This window comes from Mizuhopecten yessoensis, unplaced genomic scaffold, assembly GCF_002113885.1.
Source record: "Mizuhopecten yessoensis strain PY_sf001 unplaced genomic scaffold, ASM211388v2 scaffold10753, whole genome shotgun sequence".
NCBI lineage: Eukaryota > Metazoa > Mollusca > Bivalvia > Pectinida > Pectinidae > Mizuhopecten > Mizuhopecten yessoensis.
This window is the reverse complement of record NW_018408704.1, coordinates 1-10,440: the sequence shown is the minus strand read 5'-3', so window position 1 is coordinate 10,440 and position 10,440 is coordinate 1. Positions and strand designations below refer to the sequence as shown.

General features: G+C 36.3%; 1 protein-coding gene and 1 pseudogene across 6 annotated transcripts in view; both read right to left on the bottom strand.

The window, feature by feature from the left end:
- The window catches only part of LOC110462150 (protein ZINC INDUCED FACILITATOR-LIKE 1-like), a 129,939-nt gene extending 120,587 nt beyond the window's left edge, over positions 1 to 9,352 (bottom strand). For 3 of the 6 annotated variants that reach the window (XM_021515988.1, XM_021515993.1, XM_021515989.1), the window contains exon 1: positions 8,910 to 9,352. The gene's annotated coding sequence lies outside the window, so the exon portion shown is untranslated. The remainder of the gene's footprint in view (positions 1 to 8,909) is intronic. The other 3 variants (XM_021515990.1, XM_021515991.1, XM_021515992.1) reach the window with 1 other exon arrangement.
- On the bottom strand, positions 3,201 to 8,911 carry LOC110462152 (annotated as a pseudogene).
- Positions 9,353 to 10,440: the final 1,088 nt, after the last annotated feature.

Genomic DNA, 10,440 nt, shown 5'->3' with positions numbered 1-10,440 from the left:
AGGAAGCCATCAGCCAAATATGAAGATTCTATACCTTTTAGTTCTTTAGAAGAAGTCGTTTGAAGTTTTTGACATATTTGACCCCTGTGACCTTGAAAACAGGTCAAGGTCATTTTCGTTCTCAAACTTGTAGGGCTCCTACCAACGAAGCTTTCAGCCAAATATCATGACTCTAGGCCTGTCCGTTCTTCAGAAGAAGTTGTTTAAAGGAAAAGTTGACGGACGAGGACGGATGGACGGACAGATGGACGACGGACGGACTTCGTGCCAGGTGAGCTAAAAATTCTGAATAAAGTAAGCGACATCAGAAGATATGTTGTTAATATGACTCTAATACACCTCTGTACCAAATTTCTATTTGATAAAATGACCGAGTTATGATGAATTGAATTTTTATGATCGCGGCGTGGCACATGTGCGTACTAGCATGTAAAGTGAAGAAAGCATCGCCAGATAATATTGTTAAAATTACTCGCTAAAGTAAGCGACATCAGAGGATATGTTATAAGTTAGACTTGTATTGATATATTCAAAATTTTCTAACTAATAACATACCCTCTGATGTCGCTTTTATTTGTGCATGTTTTACCCCTAAAACATGTAAAATTACTCTGAACACCTTAGTTTAGGGTCCAAATATAGCTATACTTGGGTTTTGCCTACGTCACTTCCGGTGACCTCGGCTTGACACTGGATGTCAACAAGCGTGACCTGATAACAAAGCCGATAGGCGAGGTGTGACTCATACGTAAGCCGATTGTAAACAATGGTTAAATCCTGTTGTGCCTTAAGTTGTACAAACAGACAACAGACTGGTTCAGGATTAGGTTTCTATAGAATACCTACTGATTTACAAAGACGAGAGCGATGGATACAGGCAATTCGCCGCGAGGGTTGGACTCCATCTCCAACTGATCGCCTTTGCGGGGCCCATTTTATCACAGGTAAACAAAGGTAATCAATTGTGTATGACATAAATATCATCGTATTTTTTTGTTTCTACATGGTTCCAAACGTGAACAATATGTGATTACAATATTACATGGTAAATAAATAGAATCGTTGACCTAAATATGGTGGACAGTTGCTACCTGGATTTTTGCTAATTAGCGAAACAAAATGGCTACAGCTCAGTGTCAGGTGTAAATTTTAAATGTGGCACGACTTTTATCACAAGTAAATAATGCCAAGGTAAATTCCCATCATGCACCAGTTTACTATCAGTGTCATTACAATTGGCACTGGCCATGGGATACCTAGTTCATGAAGTATGTTCAGTATTTTCTACTTTTGCTAAATTAGTTCAATCTACTCAAGCACTGTTTCATTTTTAATCATATTTTATTTCAAGTGTACTTAACTGATAATTTTATTATATGATTCTTTTGTTTGCCATTCAACTGCATACACTAATTAATATATTACATACCTACAATTAAGAGTTCCAGATGTTAAATTAAAAACACTAAAGTTAAAGTGAAAGTAGAGTTTTAAGTATGAAGATACTAATTTAACTTGGAGAACAATTATCTTATTGTTTTGCACAGAGACTATATATATTACATGTATGTCTCTGTCTTCCATCATCAGAATAAAGATAACTACCTTTTTATGATTTATAATTTGATATAACCTAATAAATGCATGTTTATATATGTTTTAGGAAAGGCAAATGCTGTGGACAAGGACCATCCTGTCTTTGTTCCTACAATATTTAAGTTCAACGAGAACAGCTCTGCAACAAGTGAAAAGGCTCTTCAACGTTTCGAAAGATCAACAAGCGTTAGGAAAAGACGTGAATCTTTTGTAACCTCTGTGGATCATGACAAAGAGTCTGTTGATAGTGGTGATTGTGGTGACGATGATGATGACGACGATGATAACAACATAGGGACACAGACAGATGGAGAGAAGGATTTACTTCAACACAATACACAGCTCATGGATGAGGTCACCAGCCTACGTGAGGAGAGAGATAGGCTCCGAGAGGAAAACCGTAATGCTCGATTTGGTGCACAGAAACTTGAGACTGATGACAGAAAAACTGCATTTTTCACAGGCCTGCATTCATAAGCATTGTTTGAGTGTTTGTTTTGGTATGTGTCTGCGAAGATGGAGACAGGACCTGTGGAAACAAAACTTCAATTGAAGGATGAACTGTTGCTTGTGCTGATGAAATTGAGACTGAACTTGTGTTTTGAGGATCTAGCAGACAGATTTAACATCCCCAAAGGAACAGCGAGCAAGATCTTTCACAAGTGGCTTCCGATTCTATACAGTAGACTGCAACTGCTCATCAGGTGGCCGGACAGGGAAACAACATTGAGGACATTACCATCCACCTTCCAGAAACACTTCAGAAAAGTCAGGTGTGTTATTGACTGTAGTGAGATTTTTATTGATTGACCTACTTCTTTCAAGGCCAGATCACAGACCTACTCGAACAATAAGAAACACAACACCGTCAAGATTCTGATCGGAGTGACACCAAATGGCGTTATATCATTTATTTCAACATGCTACGAGGGAAGGATATCCGATAAAGAAATTACAAAACGTTCTAGGTTTTACGACAAACTAGAGCATGGAGACATTGTGCTGGCAGACCGGGGATTTTTGATTGGAGATGAACTGGCACTTTGAGGATGTTAGCTGATGATTCCATCATTCACATGCGGGAAAAATCAGCTAACCCAGAAGGATGTGGAAATGTTGCGAAGACTTTCAAGGGTTCGAATCCACATCGAAAGAGTGATTGGCCTCCTGAAGAATAAATACACAATTCTCCAAGGAATTCTTCCAATTAGCTTGGTAAAACGTGATGTTGACACAGAGTATGCAACTGTGGACAAAATTGTGACCATTTGTGCAGCACTAACCAACTTGAGTACACCAGTAGTTTAATGTACAAAGTGTAAAGTGTTCTGTGTTGCAGGAACTTGTGATAATTAATAAGTGAATGACAGCTTATTTAAAAGTAGATGACACTTCTTCAGGAATTGGACTTGTTATAATTCTGACTTTTTATCATTGCGTGTTGTCTTCAAAGAATGAAGGTTGCTTAATTCTCCATGAACTTGGCTATGTGTTAACTGAATCTAGCATGTTTTATACCATTTAAAGCTGGGTGCACGTGGTAGCAGTCTGCTGAACAAAAGAGATTTACAATATAATAAAAGAAAGTACAACAAATAGTCAAATACACGTTATATTTTATTTTTTATTTGCCAAATATAAACCCAAAATATTGCACATAATTACCAGTTAATGATAATACTGTTTGCACACCAATAGTTAAGCTTCTACACTGTTACACCCTTCAAGACATACACACTTGTTTGCACATGTGACATATGCAATTTCGTTTTAACACAAAATTGAATTATAAAATACAGCTATATAAATCAATCATCAACTTCAGTTGAGGTGAATATTTTGTATGGACCTGAGAAAGTACTATTAACCAAGGCAAAGTTAAGATTGACTACTATTAAAAACAAATGGTTACATCGAGACAACAGTAAACATTAAACATCAATGACCAATTAAGTACAGTATTAACCAATGGCATTCAATCGTGTTAACTGGTAAACAAGAAGTATCATCTGGAATTGTATATCATAACAAAGCAAGAACAATCTACTGATGACTTGGACACTATATAAGTTAAAATCAATATGTTTGCTGCTATTGAAAAATAAATTGGTAATAATAAAGGAATCCCTTCCTGACCTCACTAAACTTGATGCTTGGTTGAAGCACATAAACTAATGCAGATAACTGTCAAATAAATCTCAACTTTTACACTGTGAACAAAACCACTATCCCGGCCCCTTAGTGTACGTTTCAGTCCAACACATCTGAAGAGAAACCACTCAATGTTACAATTATCTCCATCGCAAGCTATCATGCATTCTGAACCATCATCTGGTGACTGGCATAGACAGTACAGTCTGTTTTGGTCTTTTGACTGCAACACTGTTGAAGCTTCTTTCTGACACTGACAAGTTTTGAAGCAGCTGTTGACATTTTGTTGGGAGGGGAAGGTGCTACGGAGACACCACACAGTTTTTGAAGACAGTGTTTTAAAAAGAATTTGTCTACTGTTAAACACACTCTCTGTACCAGATCTGTGTCTTTCTGCACACGTGTTACAATAAAACCTTTTCTTGTCCAAACAACACTTTTCTTGTCCAAACAACAAAGTCACAGTATTTAACACCAGACACATACATTTGTGTTTGCACCTGCAAGTGATACTTGTGTTTCTTCTTCAGACGGATTTCCTCATTGCTGAACTCCAAACAGAAAGATTTGTCCTTTTCTGCAGCAGTTGAAAAGTCAGCAGGATTGACATCCCTGTATTTGTATGGACACTTCACCTCTAGTACACCTTTGCCACAACACTCACATGACGCCCAGCCATCAGGACTGGCAGCAATGTGGGGTATGCAGGGTTTATCACTAAGCCTGCAGGCTGGCACTGAAAGTTCTTGTGAACACTAATCTGATGGTGAGAATAGGAATTCCTAGCGACTTCCTCATGAGTGACCCCCCACTCGGTTGCAGCACATTTTGCATGCTGTTTATTTTGTTGGTGGAAAATTGCCTGCATCACAGATGAACAACACTATGGATAATTGATGCTCCCCTCACGATGCACTGACCAGAGCTTACAAGCTGACTGCTGAGTGGTTGATTTTTCTAAAAAGTCACACTCCTCCTGAGTCACTTGGTATGCATTGTGGACATCCTTAATGGAAATGTTTGGGCCAGTAATTTTGATGCTTGTCAAAGGGGTTGGCAAATTAGGGTTGGTTTCAGGCTCCTGTTGAAACTGTGCACTATATTCTGGAACTGTTGACAAAATACTGACAACAACAGGAAGGTCATTTAGTTCCTTTAGGAATCTGTCAAACTCCTCTGGTGATGGCTTATGCTTGTCTGTATTTGCTTTCATTGGTGTTGTAGGAGTAGTTGGTACCTTGACCTTCCCTCTCTTTGGTTTCTTGAAATCAATGGTCACAATGGCCTCTGGATGAACCTGAAATAAAGATGTAAATTTTAAAATAAATTTACAAATGTAACAATCATAATCAATTTTAAGTGTCCCAGCACTCTTTTTATATCTCTGCAACAAAGGAGAGTTCCAATTTGTTTTGAATTTCCTTACTAGGAGATGCTAGCTGATTTACATAAGCAATTTTTTTAACATTGAAAACCGGGGAAATTAGATGGAAATTAAATTTTAAGGTCTTTAAAATTATTTGCCAGAATAAAACTTTTGAGACTTGGTATTAATCTTTGGATGAAGTGAGTGAATGGAAAATGAGCTTAAATAAGATGGCTGCGACATGTGAGCAAGTCTCTCCGAGTCTGAAAAGTTTTATTAATGTTTTAAACTCAACTAATCATACTTTTTTTTATCAATTTTACAATTGATCACTTAATTGTGCAATTAAATGTACAATTTTTAGATTATTATTATTTATATAATCTAATAAAATGACAAAATTATTCGTATACATATATATATATAAGCAATATTGAACGAATCTTTTAAAACATTTAAAGTAATTTACTGATTGAGCAGTAACATTTTAATGATTACTTCTGTACTTAGTACTTTTTTTCCTTATGAAATATATACTGTAGAGCAACGGAGGGTGTTATCGACAGGGGGGTAAAATCGACCCCCGGTTCTAATCATCTCGGTTTGGATCGATTACGAACCGTTTTTCAGACACTCTGTGTTTTTGATAGGTACACTTAACTTTTCGGAATCCATCGGAACCGTTCCATTCAGACAACACCGATTAATCAAATTTTCTGAACTTTTTTTCCAAAGAGAAGAATCGATCCTGTTTTTAGACCTCCCTTACGGGCCCCGATAAGACATGTTTGGCATTTCAAATTTTGATAACAATTTTTATCTGAAATATTTGTCACATAATGGTGTAATCAAACTTCACTCATGAAGCGTCTGCAACGTTTGTCAGCGTATTATCTACATCCGGGGTATTGTTAAGGTCGGAAATAGGGTTGTCGATAACTGCCGCAATTTGAGGATCGGAGGTAGTTATCGACAGTATGTGAAAAAAATACCAATTAATTTTTGTTTTATCCATTAAAAGCATATTTTTATGAATGACTTGTACTTCAAAGTTGCCTGTATGATTTCAATATATATATATCGTGAATTGTGAGAGGTGAGAACATGTACCCGACAACAATAGTGTTGCTAAAGTCTATCCACTAAACAGACATAACTTTACAAGCATAACTAAAATACTAAAATATCCAAATTTCTCAATAAAATCCATGTAGACAAGTCTTGTAAATATGCTCAATATAAACTGCAATTATCCTCGGGTTACCGGTTTCCGCGCACTTAAGAAGCATCCGCGATTTCGTACTCATATCGGCAGAAAACTGTTGAAATTACGGAAGACTGTCATAACATGTATACAATCTACTAAAGGAAACAAAAAACTAGCAACATAAAACTATATTTAAAAAAAAATCAGAACAAACAATTTTTAACAAATTTCTCCCGTCGGAAGTAGCCATCATATGTTTCCGTGTGTCTACTTTGATTTAGTGTTCAATGAAAGATAACTTGAATACACTTAAAAGAAGGTCTCTACAGTGACCTGCAAGAACAAAAGCTTCGTTTGGAATAACAAAAATATCTTTGATCGTCAAATTAATTATCAAAACATTTTTTTATAAATTTCACATTTTAACTTGATTTTTCAATATGTCAACTTGAACGAATTCATGCAATTTTATAAATTTATTTATTTTATTTATTTAGTTATAATATAGAATCTGTTATTATAATTTTCTGCAGTCTTATATCGGTTTTGGTTGATGGTAAGTTATTTCTCATTTTGTTCTGTTTAAAATTGGTGAAAATTGGAATTTCATTGCAGTACAAGGTTAACGTTTCAATACAAACAGTGTTAATCGATATAAGAATGTTTCCTTGGCTCTTCGGAAGTGGAAAAAATCGGCAAGGAGATGTGGCCTCATTTGCATACAACATTTTCGTACGTTTGTCAGACTACAAAAAAGACCGGTTCATGAATGAAATATATCGCCATTTTTTCAGGTATTGGCTCATTTTGAGCAAGATAAAAAGTGCATTAAGCAAAACTGCATATTCATGCATGTTTTTTTAATCAGTGATTATTTCTTATGTTTTCCAGACGATCTTCCGGTAACTTTTGTCATTTTACAGACGATGGCCAAACGTCTAAAATATCCTTGTGTTGTGTCCAGCAGGTCACATAGTTACGAGATATAGCTTAATAAAATGTCTGCGCGGAAATACATAACGCGCGGAAACTGGTGACTAGACGATACAAATTATGAAAAATATCAATATTTGAAGACACTGCAGTCATAATTTGTATAGACAGAATATATTGAAAAGTAGATCAAAAAGGCAGGAGGTATATAACTAATTATCTAGTGAACATTAAGAACCTAAAAACATTTCCACAATGATTATTTTAAGAAGATTCAATTATGTTTTCTTGAATTAAACTTCTGATCTCTATCATTGTAGGATAAAATGCATCATAATTTACAAAAATTTGGCTGTTGGAATGCATCACTGGGGATCAAAATAATATGAAATTAGGGTGGGACACCATATTGAAAAGGAACCAGAAAATGTGTTTGATCAAAATGCTGTGACGGTGACTGTTTGCGCGTGCATGCAGAAAAGGGAGCGTGTTTGTTTACATTTATGACTTGACATATCACTTGACATGTTTATACCTTTTTTAAGCAATTGGACACACAAACAAATGAATGTATTATGAGAGATTAATAATAGAAATAATTAACATTCTAATTTAGATGTCCATAACTACCTCCACCTGTCGATAACTGCCTGTCATTAATGCCACCAAAACAATGATTTCTCCCGCGATTCGTCACATGTACGCTTATTGCAGATGATGAAATAGAGTATGTTTCCCGACTTCTTCGAAATGCCATCATAAAATAACCTACGCAAAACGGTAAACTAGAAAAACAAGTTTGAAGCTTAGACTGTCGATAACTGCCTCCATTGCTCTACTAGTACTAAAACTTCATAAACTAAAGTAAAATATCAGTCTAATAATTCATAAATATCAATTTTATATAAGTATCTGTATAATACGGTTAATATTTATATAGGTACCAATTATTAAAAAAAAAAACATATTTACCCTGCCATGCATTTACAGTGGCCAGTCACAATGTTGCCATCTTTTTTGTTGGTGGCTACCCAAGCCTCACGCGGCGTTGTCCGACGATCTCTGTGAAGGGTTTATGCTCGCTTTAATGACACAAACGTTAGTGTTGACAGAAAAATGCATGCAGGTGCGCACAAAGCCACTGTTGAAATAGTTGTATGCTTCCAAACTTTTGTAAGTTTTGAGTTTATCTTTGGTAAACACACCAGGGGTGTCCAACGATCGGGGAATTATGTTGGGGGCCACACCTTACATTGTCTTTCCAATCTGTCACTGGAATTTCAAACCGCTGATCTGTATTAATTTAAGCTTCTCTGTGTACCTTTCTGATTATTCGATATCCAAACTTGAGCGGTAATTACTTGTTTTTGTCGATTGTTTACACCTGCTTATGGTCGTCGTTGCTTTATCCGATTCACAGTGAACTCTCAACTCGCGGAGTCGCCGAGACTCGCGAGTTGCCGTCCAGTGTGCGGCCCAGCAAATCGTGACGTCACGCGACACCCAAGATTCTTTTGACAGGCGCCGTGTCGCAGTCGGCAAAATCATATCCGATTGAAAAAAGGCCGACCAGCGGCCTCATGTTAGTCTATATAACGTTAGGAGTAGGCCTACCGGAGACTGGCCCGAGTTCGGTCGATAAAGTCTACCACATACCTGTATCATTGCTGCTTTACAATTTTGGATCAGGATAATTTCTTTTGATTTGTAGACATTAAAACAATAGGAAGTAGCGACTGTCATGGTTTAAATCCATTTCATTGCGACAGTCACATGTCTCGTTCTTCAGCTGACCAACTAACCTTGTTTTCGTTGACAGGAAATGATGAATTCGTTGTAGTAAACGACACGTGAATAATGAGTCCGGCAAACGGGAGGAATAATATAGGGGCGAAAAGGAATGTGGCACATTGCACCTCTGTAATTTTAATTCAGCCTTTTTAGCTTCGTATTTTTTGTTCCGAATGGAAAAAAGCAAGAATTTCCGATGTCGTTACGGTACTTTACATGAAGGATGATACATGATTACTTGCTCGGATTACCTGCTGCAGTTCAAGTACTACTTGTATTACGCTTTTATTGAAGAAAATGCGGAGTAAAACAGGTAAAAGTGTTTATAATTATATATATGCAAGTGAAAGCATTTGGTAATTGAAGCTTTTCTCTTATTTTGTTGCATTTATTTGAAAACGAAAGTAGAACACTTTACTTATATAAATCTGTTTATCATCAAAGATAAGTATTATACTTGTATTTACTATCTCAGACAGGTATTACACTTCTATTTATTATCAGACAGATATTACACTTGTATTTACTATCACATACAGGTTACACATGTATTTACTATCACAGACAGGTATAACACATGTATTTACTATCACAGACAGGTATTACACTTCTATTTAGTATCAGACAGATATTACACTTGTATTTACTATCACATACAGGTACACTTTGTATTACACTTGTATTTACTATCACAGACAGATACTTCACTTGTATTTATTACCAGACAGGTATTACAATTGTATTTAGTATCACAAACAGATATTACACATGTATTTACTATCACAGACAGGTGCTACACTTGTATTTACTATCACAGACAGGTTTACACATGTATTTACTATCACAGACAGGTTACACATGTGAGTACATTGATTGTACTTTAAGGTGGGTCCATCCTTCTCAAATTTAGCGCCACTGCGCAGGAAGCTGCGCATGTTGGCTAAATTTCAGTATGATTTACAGTAACCTAACGACACCACGCTTGGATTTAAAAACTGTTATCAAAAATTATTAACAGCAATTAAGAACGCCAAAAAAAATGAAAACTATCCAGTCCGACCATCTTTTATATTTAAATAATCGTATTTAATGTGATATTGAACTCTCGTAAATAAGAACGAAAGTCGTTTACCCCGGAAGTTTACTTTCGCAGCTGATGACAGCAATATGACAGCTGCTGAGGATGAAGTCTGAAAGTGAAAGAATGTGCTTTCCGTTGTTATTGCTCACTGATCTACATGTTGAATAGAACAGACGATAATCAGAGTTTATCATCACTTGAACGGAATAGGTAATTTCGTACGATGGAAGAATTATGACCGTTACCGTTACCCATCACACTGACTGCGACACTCTACTGAACAGCTGATCATGAAGGTCTCGACGTTGAACGTTT